Here is a 12306-nt window from a genome sequence, read left to right as displayed (position 1 = left end):
GAAGCAGGTGACAGAACTCTTAATTCCTCGTTTGGTGGTAGTGAAATTACACAGTTATATACTTTTCAATATCTCACATGGCAGAGCTGGAGTATCTTAAGTCCACTCGAGTGGACCATGCAGTGAATTGATCATTCATTACCACCCTAGAAGACACAAACTACGCTTAGATTTCTATAGCAGAACATTAATAGTTCAGTGAGTTGTTGTCTCCATCATTACTCAAAGCATTGAAACTAAAGAGGATTATATAAAATGGGGCTAGTCATTACTCTGTTTTACTCTCTTTCTTATATTAATAGTTCTACTAGGGATGATGAGCTTCCATCATAGTCTGCTTCAGTAGTATTGAATGAAGTGGGGATAGTTGATATAACATCTCAGTAAGAGTAAACTCTACATCCCTGCTCGGCCTCTAACCAGATTCAAGGAAATGAATATCACCACACTATGGAATAAAGCAAGGAATTTGTCCCACTTTTGCCAGAAAGTTTTCAACAGAGGAAAGTTAAGCTTGTATAATGCTCATTTATTGAAGTGAAAAAAATCAGTGATTCATTTTTGATAGAGTGGTACCAAATGAACGCAACAAGAATCTAAATATGTGTGTGTGCATCATAACCCTCAGTCACGAAACATCTCAAAAATTTAAAAAGAATTCAGCATCTCATATAATTCAGTATATGCAGGATATAGTCAGAACTCACTCTGTAGCCCAACAGTGAAGAAGATCACAAACTGAATAATAAGAATAAGATGTCACCAATAAGATGAAATTAAATCAGATGTTGAGATTATCTGACAAGGATTTTAAAGCAGCTTTCATAGAAATTTTCAACATGCTATTCTTAATTGTCTTTAACAAATTAAGAAAACAAAGATTCTCTGCCACAAAAAAAATCACTTAATGAAACCAAGTGAAAATCAAATGGAAATTAGAAAACTGAAAACTCCTATCACCAATATAAAATAAATATTTCTGGTGAAAGAAGAAAACAGTGGTACAACATTTTTAAATGCTGAAAGAACAGCAGCAAACTCTGTAAGTGAAATACCCTTCAGTAATGAATGGGAACTAAAGGCATATCCAAATAAACAAGCAAAAAACAAAAAAGGACTTGTTATAGAAAATCTACTTTGAAAGAATGGTATATACATTTTCTTTTAAAAAAGTAAATACTAGCAGAAAGGACAGAAGAAAAGCAGAACAAATAGACATAGTAGATTATCTTTTCTTATACTTTTTAAAATCACATTTAGAGGTATAAGAAAAATGTGGTTGCTTAGTGGTCTCAGCAAGGTTGTGGCTGGTTCTGGAGGTCTTTGGCTGCCGGGGCTCTGCTCAGGGCGGGGAGCATAGCTCAACCCGCCCCCCTCCCTCCAAGGGGCCCCGGCGAGGACAGTCAGGTGCGGGGGCAGGATACTCTGCACTGTTCTCTTTCGGGAGCTGGGTTTTATAGTCTCTGGGTCTTGGCCATTGATGGGATTACACGGCGCGGGGGTGGGGAGGTGGGGGGAGGGGGCAGGTGGTGGGTGTGACCCGTGCCTACTGGAAGATGGAGGATCTGGGTGGAGGATGCTCAGCCCCGATCCAAGAGGCTTGGAGATCTCAGCCCCAGGACCCGCATGCCTTTGTTCCTCTGCTGGTACCTTCATGCGTGTGGAGAGTGGTCTCAGCATGGTTGTGGCTAGTTCTGGAGGTCTTCGGCTGCCAGAGCTCTGCTTGGGGCTGGGAAGGAAACTCAAGAAAGGCAGTATCAACAAAAAAATGAGAATCTACTTTAGAAGAGTCAAATAGATCTAGAGCTGAAAAATAAGAAATCTAAAATCAAATTCATTGGATGGACTTAATGTTTGGACTCAGCAAAAGATACAAAGTCAGATATACTCAAAGCAAGAAAACAGTGGGAAAATAATTAAATTTTTGTAACCAGTGAAATTTAAAATAAGAAACAATTGGAAAAATCAATAAGGTAAAAATCTGACTCTAAAAAATTCAATAAAATTGACAGTCAGGGACGTGACTCAAATGTGAGAGTACATGCCTTACCTATGTGTAACCCTTTGTTCACTATCTAGGATCATGTGAGCATAGTGGGTGTATCCCTGGTTATTCTGAATACTATTGGGCTGACCACCAATACCAAAGGCACTGGACCCTCAAGCACTACTGGGAATACCATGCCCCACCCCCAGCCCCACTTACTCAGTATTTAAGAGAAAGAATCATTTCCCATTTTATTTTCCTTCTATCAAGTGTTATTGATACTACAATCAGAGGAAGACAATACAAAACTGAAAATTAGATGATTATCTCTCATGAATTAATTGTCATTAGTACTGCCAAATCAAATTCAGTATAGTTTGAAGAATTATACAAACCACTATGTTGTGTTATGTTAGCTATGTTCTATTTAAGTTACTCTTTATGTTACTTTTGTTATGTTCCTTCTTGTTAGATATGTTTACTTTCTGTGTGTTTTGTTGTGAGTTTTTGCAGAATTATGAGGTAATTGGTAACCTAAGTGGGAAATTTAATTTTTTTTCCACAACTACTTACATTCAGTATATATTTTTTCTAGAATCTAATTAGATTATATGTTTGAGGACTTCTCATGTATAGTTTTGTGCTATTATCTTTATTCATTCCTTCTGCTTTCTCTATATCAATTTATACTCTTTGTACTGACTTGTCTGAGTTTAATATTACTATGTTCTGCTGCATTGTTCTATTTTAGTTGAATTTACAATTTTTGATCTTAATAAACCTATTTATATATGAATTTCAGACATTGAAATTTTTGTCCTAATGTGTTAGTTGACTTTGTTTCATTTATTACAAATTTTTGGTAAAAGTTACTTAATCAGTTTTATTTCTCTTTTATTTTCTTAACCATCACTGTCACTGTCCTCCCATTGTTCATCGATTTGCTCGAGTGGGCCCAGTAACGTCTCCATTGTGAGACTAGTTGTTACTGTGTTTGGCATATAATACGTCATGGGGAGCTTGCCTGGCTCTCCGAGAAGGGCAGAGGAATCGAACCCGGCTCTGCCAGGCTGGCTGTGCGCAAGGCAAACGCCCTACTGCTGTGCTGTTGTTCCAGCCCCACAGCAACTATTTTTATCAATTAATTTTATGTGTGAAAAACTGTGATAGATGACCTATCAAAAAGTATCTTGCATTTTTAAGGGCAGAAATGAAGTAAAATTGATCACTCCAATTCAGTTAAGGAATTGAACTGTAATAGAACTAGATGAGGACATATTGTCCGTCTATATACTCATTCATGAAAAACAATAGATTTAGGATGCTTTATATTAATTCAGATGAAAATTGAAAAAGACAGGATTTTTACCAGTATTAACAGTAATGTTAGTGTAGTACATCATAGAGATTTTAAAGAGTGTCTGCGGCATAATTGGATTATGACTCTGTGTGTCCCTTGATCATATTTTTCTTAAAAATAGGGGAAATGAAAACCTACTTTTGTTGGATTATATACATACTATTGTTGTAAGTATGAAATACTTAGCATGGTTCCTGGTACATGGTATAACTTAGTAATTGATAACTGATGTAATTGAAATGGGCTTGAAAAGTGAAGAATAGACATGAACTCAGATATTAATTTGAAAAATTTCATAGAAATTATTGCTAATCCTTGACCATATAAATTCAAAAAAAGGAAATCCTATTTGAAGGGAATAAGGGGTGTTTGTGAATATAGGTAGTGTGTAGGGCACTTAGAGGTCCTATTTTGCCATCCCAACCAAATAATTTATCTGTCTTAAACTTTGTGCTGCCATTCATTTCACTGAGAGCCCCTTTATAGTCTCAGATTTAAAGCATTCAGTTGACAAGAAACAAAATGTATTTTTAGTATAAGAAATAAATTGTTGCAAGTTTTCTTTCCACTGTATTTCTGATCATTTAGTCTCTCTCTTTAAAAATCAGAGCTTAGCATTAGCATTGTATAATGAGGAGGTAGGTAATTTTCCTCTCAACATCAGAACATTCTAATATGGCAAAGAGAATAGTTCCTGGCCCTTTTTGAAAAGATTGTTTAAGCCTACTTGTCTCTGCTATTTTTTTTGCTACTTATAGAATGTTCTATTGTTTTTCCTGCTAATTATTACATAATATCTTTACTTGGAATTCTTGGCTAAAATTGCATTAGAATACTATACTTTCTTTAACCTTACTAAAATTAATTATTCTACTAGACATAAATTATATGGTAAAACTTAAATATTTTTACCACTGATACTCTGATGGAAAATTAAATCACAGAGACAGCTATTACTATAAAACTTACTGAAAATTAGACCTTTTTAATTCCAAATAGGACTAAAGTCTGGGAATAAAACTATTTCCAGATATTTTTAATTAAAGATATTTGTAGGCAGAATTCAATGAATTACATAATATGCTTTATTCGTGCCCTATTTGTCTAGCAATATGCATCCTGGGAGATGACTAAAGGAAAGATCATATCATAATCTAACTATATCATTGATGTTTGAGAGAAGGTGATGTAACTATAACAGTAATTCTTTTGTTTCTCATGAGTTAGATAATTACAGTACTAAGATGATCATCACCAATTTGGGGATATATAGAAGTGAGGAAATAATGATACACTTTGACCAAGAATTTTTATTTCCTTAATAGTTTTTTAGTTTTTGACTGTGTAGAATACTACACAGCTCTAAAGAGTAAAAATTTACCTTTTGCTCTTGCATGGATGGAACTACAGGGTGGCAGGCTAAGCAGAGTACGTCTGAAGGAGAAAGATAAATACCTGATATATAAAAAAAACAAAACAAGTGAATAAAGAAAGCCAAATGAAAACAAACCAGTGGGTTCAAACCACATAGCTCTGTTTACTGAGAAGGGGAGGAAGCAAGGAGGTAGTCTAGTGGAATGTAATAGAGATTTATTGGTACTTTGTTTTGTTTTTCTTCTTGATTGGTGGGCACACTAGTGGTTCTCAGGGCTTACCCCAGACTCTTCATTCAGGGATCACTTCTTATGGATTTCAAGGGGCCATATTGGGTACTGGGATTGTATCTAAGTTGGCCACATGTGAGGCAAGTATAACTACCTGCTGTACTATCTCTGTACGATCAACGGGAGGGCCTTTACCTTTACCTTATCTCTGTAGCCCTAAGATATTGGCACTTTGATGGAGGTTGTTGTGGTGTAATATATATATAAGGTAAAAAAGGTAAAGGCCCTCCCGTTGATCGTCGATTTGCTCGAGCGGGCCCAATAACGTCTCCATTGGAGACTTTGTTGTTACTGTGTCTGGCATATCGAATACTCTCGGTAGCTTGCCGGGCTCTCCGAGAGGGGCGGAGGAATCAAACTCGGGTTGGCCATGTTGGCCGCTTGTAAGGCGAACGCCCTACCCGCTGTGCTATCGCTCCATATATATACACACACATATATATACATATATATAGAAGAGGTATGAAATTATAACACTAAAACATACACAGTTACATTAATCTGGGTTTTTAATTTGTAATTCTTGTTTCTGGAGGGAGGCTTGTATTGTTATAAATCTACCACTTAATACCACTTTCACTGCATCCGGTAGGTTCTTGTAAATTATGTCTTCATTATAATTTCTCTTGAATTGTTTTTAAATTTTGTATTTACTTTCTTAATGACCCATATTATTTGTCTTACATTGCCACATATTTGTTTCCTTTTTTTTTGACTTATGATTGACATCTAGTTTCTTACTATGGTAATCTGAAAAGAGATTTGATATGTTAATCATTCTGAATTTAAGAATTATTTTGTGTTCAAATATACAGTCCATCATTGAGAATTTTCTGTGAGCATTTCACAAGATGGATATTCTTTTATTTGTGTCAGAATGCTCTGTAAATAATAAATCTGTCTTATCTGTCATTTAAGGACATTAATTTCTTGATGACTTTCTGTCTAGATTTGATCTGCCCATTGTTTAAGTAGTATGTGAACTTTTACATAATGTTTAAAATTCTTGATATCATACTATTTTATTTATAGATTTTTGTATTCTTATGGTGTGTACATAGATTAGTAAATGTTACATATTCCTTCTATATTGATTCCTTTATCATTATAAAATGCCATCTTTGTCTCGTTACTTTTTTTGCTTAGAAGTTATTTTATCTGACATAAGTAATAGTCCTTACACATCCTTACCTTTCTTAGTTTTCCACTGATGTATCATCTTTTGTCTCATTGCTTTAAGTTCATTTGCCTTTATAACTTAAGGTAGTCTTTTGGGGCTGGAGAGGTAGTACTGGAAGCCTTGTATGTGGCTGAACTGATTTGACCTCCAGAATCACATACAGTCCTCCTAAAACTTCCAGGAGTAATTCCTGAGTGCAGAGACAAAAGTAACAGGAATCAGCCTTAAACACAGCCAGCTATGGTCCCAAAACAAAACAAAATGAGTCTCTAATAGCTGGCATGCAATTGTTGATTTTTAATCTCTCTAATCACTCTGCTTTTTGAGTGGTGGATTCAGTTCATTACATTTCAGATAATTATATGAGATCTTGTTACTTCTATTTTATCTGTTTATGTTTATTGTGTTTCTGTTAGTTTTGATTGAAATTATTGAACAGTTAATATTAAATTGCTCTCAAACTAATAAGATCTAAAGGTGACAGGAATTTGGATGATAAAGGGCTCTTTTATTTTTCATTTGTTTTCTATAATTCAAGAATTCTCTTACTTTGGCTAACAGTTACTCTCATTAGAGCAAACTCCAAATTGCTTCTTCTTTTCCTTTGGAAGAGGCCTCTAACGCAGCAATGCTCAGGTGCCCAGAGAGCCCAGAGCCACTCTTGGCGATTTTTGGTGAGCCAGTTCAGGTAGTGGAATACTAAGGCCAGAGTGAGTGGCCTGAAGATGTTGCATGGTTCTGGGGACAACCCCAGCTGTACTTGATGGTGGTGTGGAGTCTTCTAGGGCTTTACTCTATGACAATGTTGGGGATTGAAACAGGATCCTGGCAGTTCAAGGCATGTACTCTATCTCCTGTTCTATATCCCAGGACAAAAATGTTACTTCTTCTATTGGTAAATTAGATTCCTAAAGATTTCCTATTAGAAACATCTTGAGATAATTATTTGATTTACTATTATATGGTCTTAGCTCTGTTACAAAGCTTCTTTAAGCCAGCTCAAAGGGTAAAGTGCATGTGTGGCATGCACTGGGTCCCAGTTTCAATCACTGGCACTGCAGAGCATCCTTCAAGCTCTACTCAGTTAATGTATTTCTTCTGCTCCACAGCACCATTATAGAGTTCCTCCAGCAAGAATTCTCTTCAGAGATTCAGTGAATCTTAGAACACGTTTTTTTTATCAGTTATCACCATTTATTTAGGTCACTTATTATATTAAGATTACAGAATAGTCTCTGCACTGGTAGTCACAACAACTGTCTAGAGGTTTTATATGCCCATGAAAGTAGGATATTTCACTCTTCAGGTCTGATTCCTTGTTTTAATGAAGTTGTTTTTTAAGCAATATAATATCTGTCCTATTCATCATCTCTCTGCCCACCCAAAATTTAGCAAAAATATCTCTGCTCCCAGGTATCACAGTACTCTTTGGAGAACATCCTCCCAAATTCTACACTTAGCTTTGTGCTCCTCACACTGATGCATACTTATGTACCAGACCTCCCAATTGTGCTTGAACCCTTCTCCAAAAACCCCTCCCTTTCCATGTTCCCTGTCAGAGAAAATCTGCTTCTCCAGTGACCAGGTCTATTTTCCTGAAAGGGTTTTATAAATCTGTTATTTTGTTACATATGATGGGAAGAGATAGCTGTGATCTTTACTCTTCTTTCATCTTGCTGGAACCAAATGGAGCCACTTTAATTATGTTAATTGTCCCAATCCACGTGTTCTGAATATCTTTACTTTTTTTTATTTTCATTTCCTATCCGCAATATTATATAATTTCCAGTGTATAGATTTTTCACAGTTTTGGTTAAATTAATACCCATTTTTCTGAAACTTTTCCCACATGTTGAAACTGAATGGAAACTTCCAAACAGGTTTAATAAGCCAAGAATTTACTGGTTCTCATATAAGAAAAATAACAAAAAATAAAATGTTGGACCAATATCACTAATTAATATAGATGTAAAATACTTCAAGGGCAGAAAAGACAACCCAGAGTACTGGAGTACATGCCTTGTATACACGTGGGCCTCATATTAAATTTCCTTTACCACATGACACCATGAGCACTACTGTAGAATAACACTGTTTTGTCCTTCCTCAGGTAGCTTAGGTTTATCGGGTCACACCCATCTAAGGACACTGAACTTGTATTGTAAGCAATGTCCTTTCTGTGTGGACACAGGAAGACAGTTAATATTATGCTTTTTAACTTGGGAGTTGATTGACTCTGAATAATATTTACTCCTGAGCATCTGCTTTCTTGACTCAGTTGCCCTTAGTTCCTAGCACCCCAAAAGCAGGGTCCTGACGAGGGACTGAATGGACCCAGGGCAAGCTGTGAACTACCCTGGCATCGAAATGGGCCAGGCCAAAGCACCACGATACTCAACTATAAGTTGAGGGCATGATCATGGACAAATGCTGTCATGATCCAAAGTAAGTAACAACGAGACTAGTATCCTGCTAGGGCTAGGAAGACTAACCTGGCCTTAGGACTGTGGAATGTATAATGAGATGTTTATATCTCTTACTGTGCTCACACAGAATGATATTGCTAGAAATATTAGAAGCAGATTTACTACAACTATTTAAGTAGATTACTAGCTGAGGAAAGAACATGCCCTCATTGGGATCCACCCTTGAGCAGATCTCCTAATAATCTGGAGTAATCTCTTTAGATGAGATTTTATTCTTGAGTTAATCTCCTGGAGGAATGGTCTTACCTCTCTTTGTTGATTTGTTAATGTTCAACCCACCTTTGTGTCACCGCCTTACATGATTGCTATATAAACTAAGACTGTAAGCTCGGAAGGGGAAAGTCAGAAGTGAGAGGGCTTGGGCTCCAGAGATCCAGAGTCAGAGCCAGAAGGAGAAAGGTTCCAGATTGGGGCTCAGGAGAGAAGGAGGCAGAGGAGAGACAGGAGTGAAGAGGATTGGAATAAACTACTACTGATATCGACCAGCCTGGCCTCGTTTCTTCTTCTGTCTGCCCTTGGCCAACAGCTGTCCCGATCCAGGCCACACACAGAGACTCAAGAGCACTGAACGCAAGCGGTGAGACAGTGCCGTCCAGTGAGCTTGCAAACACACAACCTTCAGCGTGTTAAGATTCTACATGCTACCAAGGTGACCTTGGTAGCTGTGAGCACCTCTAAACCTGAGATAACGTTTTTTCCTGGAGTGACACTTTGACCTTTAAAAATCATTAGAGAAGGCTGCCCCTCAAAAAAAAAAATCCTTAACAAAAGAAAGGGCAAAAATAGTAAACATTTCAACAAACACAGAAAAGGCATTGAAAATGGTTACCATAGTTCTATGAAAAAAGAAAAAAGAGAACCTCAGGAAAATGGAAATAGAATGAATATAATTAAACATAATAATGGCTATATGTGACAAACCTGAGCCAATGTCATGCTCTTGTGAAGAATTTAAACTCTCCCAAAAGAATTCCAAGATGAATCATCCCAGGTAGATTGCTCTCCAGGCAGAGAACTTTGGTGTCTTCTCAAATGGAGGAAGACAGATTTCCCTATCTTCTGATTCCCAGCAGCCCCTATCCACACCTCCCACACCTGACACACCTCTAGCATATGAACAGCCCAGCTCCAGAACTGGTCTCGAAAAGACACCAAATCATCCCAGTTCCACACCTCCAAATTTCAGAGTACTGACAGCCCATTAGGAGTACAGCAGATTTGATGGGAAAGTTGTATACAAGCCCACCAAGCTCAGTGAGTGAAACAATAACAAATGTCTCAACTATCATCAGTCATTTTAGTAAATTCTCAGACAACGATTTCAGTAACACCATTATGAGATAGAATTATTACAAACTGACTTTTATTTATTTATTTGTTTATAATTCCATTTGCCATTCCATGTTATAACAAGCAATATGAAATATTTTGTTTGTGCCTGATAAGGGGGCAGACTTGAAGGTTGGGAATGAGGTGGAAAACTGGGGGCATTCGTGGAGGGAAGATTACCTTGATGGTGGAATTGGTGAATTGGTGTTGGAATATTGAATACCTGAAACAACATTGTAAATCATGGTGTTTAAATAATTAATAAAAATAAATAAATAAAACCTCTGCTCTAATGTCAGGAAGAAGACAAGTAATCCCACTACTACTATTCACTATTTTACTGTTATTAACTGCTATTTCACTACTAATATTTAATATAGTATTTAATATCCTAGGATGAGCAATTAGACAAGAAAGGGACAGAAAAAGTACCAAAATTGGGAAGAATATAATAAAATATCATTTATAGATGCAATAATATGTATAGAAAATCTCAGAGGTCAGTAAAATGCTATTTGCGATAAGTGAGTGCAGTAAAGTTACAGGCTGAAAAATCAAAATCTGTTCAAATTCGGTGACCAGGCATTTTTGTCTTGTGTCTAATCTTAAAGAAAAACAATTTTTTCTTGAATATTCTTTGTGATGCTGTATTTGGTCTTTCTTTGTGTCCCCAGTATTGAAAGTTTTGTTACAATGTATCTTGAGTCTTTTCAAAATCTTTCTGCATCCATTAAGTTTTTTCTTTTGTTGGAGTACTGCTGTTTATTCAGCGACTGACTAAGCTGATTGATGCTGGCATGAACTTCGCATTACTTTTTTTATTAATTTTTTTAAAAAATTTAAATTTTTCATAAAGTTAACAATAACTGTTTACATTCAATATTTCATCACCAATCCCACCACCATTGCACCTTCCCATCACCATTACTTTGAATATTCCCACCACCACCCCAGCCTGCCCCTTAGCTAAATAATTTATTTTGTATTGCTTGCCATAAATAGTATGAGGTGTCACGTGACTGCAAAAGTGGCTATGTGCTCCTGGAATTTTAAAATATTTAAAAAATTTGGGATCCAGAGGCATACTTGTGGCATGCTGCTCTCTTCTGAGTTTCATTTGTGAGTCTCTGAATCATGGCCGTAAATACACTTAAATGGAACCCAGAGGCATTTCTTGGATGTGACTGCCAGGAAACTGGAAGGTCAGGGAGGGAGGAGGAGGTTGCTCATCCCCAGCTCCATGAAGCCTGGAGTTTTCTGTCACATACCTGGGTTTTTCAGTGAATTCATTCTCATGTGTGGGGGCGCTGGACGAGCCTGTGAAGATTGGCCGTGAGCGTGGCAGCTTTTGGGTTCTGGAGGTTTGCCAGGGTTCATTTGGGGCATCAGAGATACACGCCACCGTAAAATCAATCTGACATAGGGTGCAGAGACATCTCAGTGGCATGCTGCTCTCTTCCAAGATTTATTTGTGATTTTCTGAATCATGGCCATTAATGCACTTAAATGGCCTGCTTTTGATCTGTTTTGAGATTTATTTGTGGGTCTCTGAAGCAAGGCCGATAAATGAGCTTGTATAGCTGAGCCAGAGGTGGTTTGTGGGTATGACTTCCACATACTTAACTTTTGGCCATTTAATATCTCAGGAAACTTTGTCCCAAGTTGTTGGGGTTTGGCCAGAGGCACAGTGGCAATTTTGGGATATCAGGAAGCCTGAAGGCAGCATCAGACTGCTGATGCACTCACTCCACAGGTGCAGGTTGACCTCCTGGGCAGCATCGTACCCACAGATTTATTGTGGGTTTTTTTTTCTTTTTGTTTATGTGGTCATTAATTGATATACTTCTGGTGAACTATCCATGCATATCTGAAATCAATACCATTATGACATGATAGTCATTGCTTATGTATTGTTTGAATTTGGTTTGCTAAGATTTTGCTGAAGAATTTTGAATATATTTATTCATAATATTGGTCTATAGCTTTTTTGTTTGGGGATATGTACTTTGATATCAGGGTACAGATTCCTTAGTATTTCTTATAGAGCTGGTTTAGTGACCAGAAATTTCTTTAACAATTGTTTTTTTCTAATGACTTCAAATATAAGTGTTAACATTTAACATTTTCTTGATTAGATGTCTTTTCCACTCAACACTTTGGGTCTGTTCTCCCATCCTCCTATAAACTGCAATTAAGAATTCTGCTCTGACTGTTATGGGAATTTTCTGACGCAAAAAACTTCTCTTTCTTGTTTCCTGCTTTTGAGATTCTCTGTCTCTTGCACTTTGATGGTTTCTTTT

The 12306-nt window shown here is 36.8% G+C and overlaps 1 protein-coding gene across 19 annotated transcripts in view; it reads left to right on the top strand.

The window, feature by feature from the left end:
- GPHN (gephyrin) overlaps positions 1-12306 on the top strand; it is a 475981-nt gene that overhangs the window by 189217 nt on the left and 274458 nt on the right. The window lies entirely within an intron of this gene.

This window comes from Sorex fumeus, unplaced genomic scaffold, assembly GCF_029834395.1.
Source record: "Sorex fumeus unplaced genomic scaffold, SorFum_2.1 ptg000098l, whole genome shotgun sequence".
Classification (NCBI taxonomy): domain Eukaryota; kingdom Metazoa; phylum Chordata; class Mammalia; order Eulipotyphla; family Soricidae; genus Sorex; species Sorex fumeus.
This window is presented reverse-complemented; position numbering and strand designations above follow the sequence as displayed.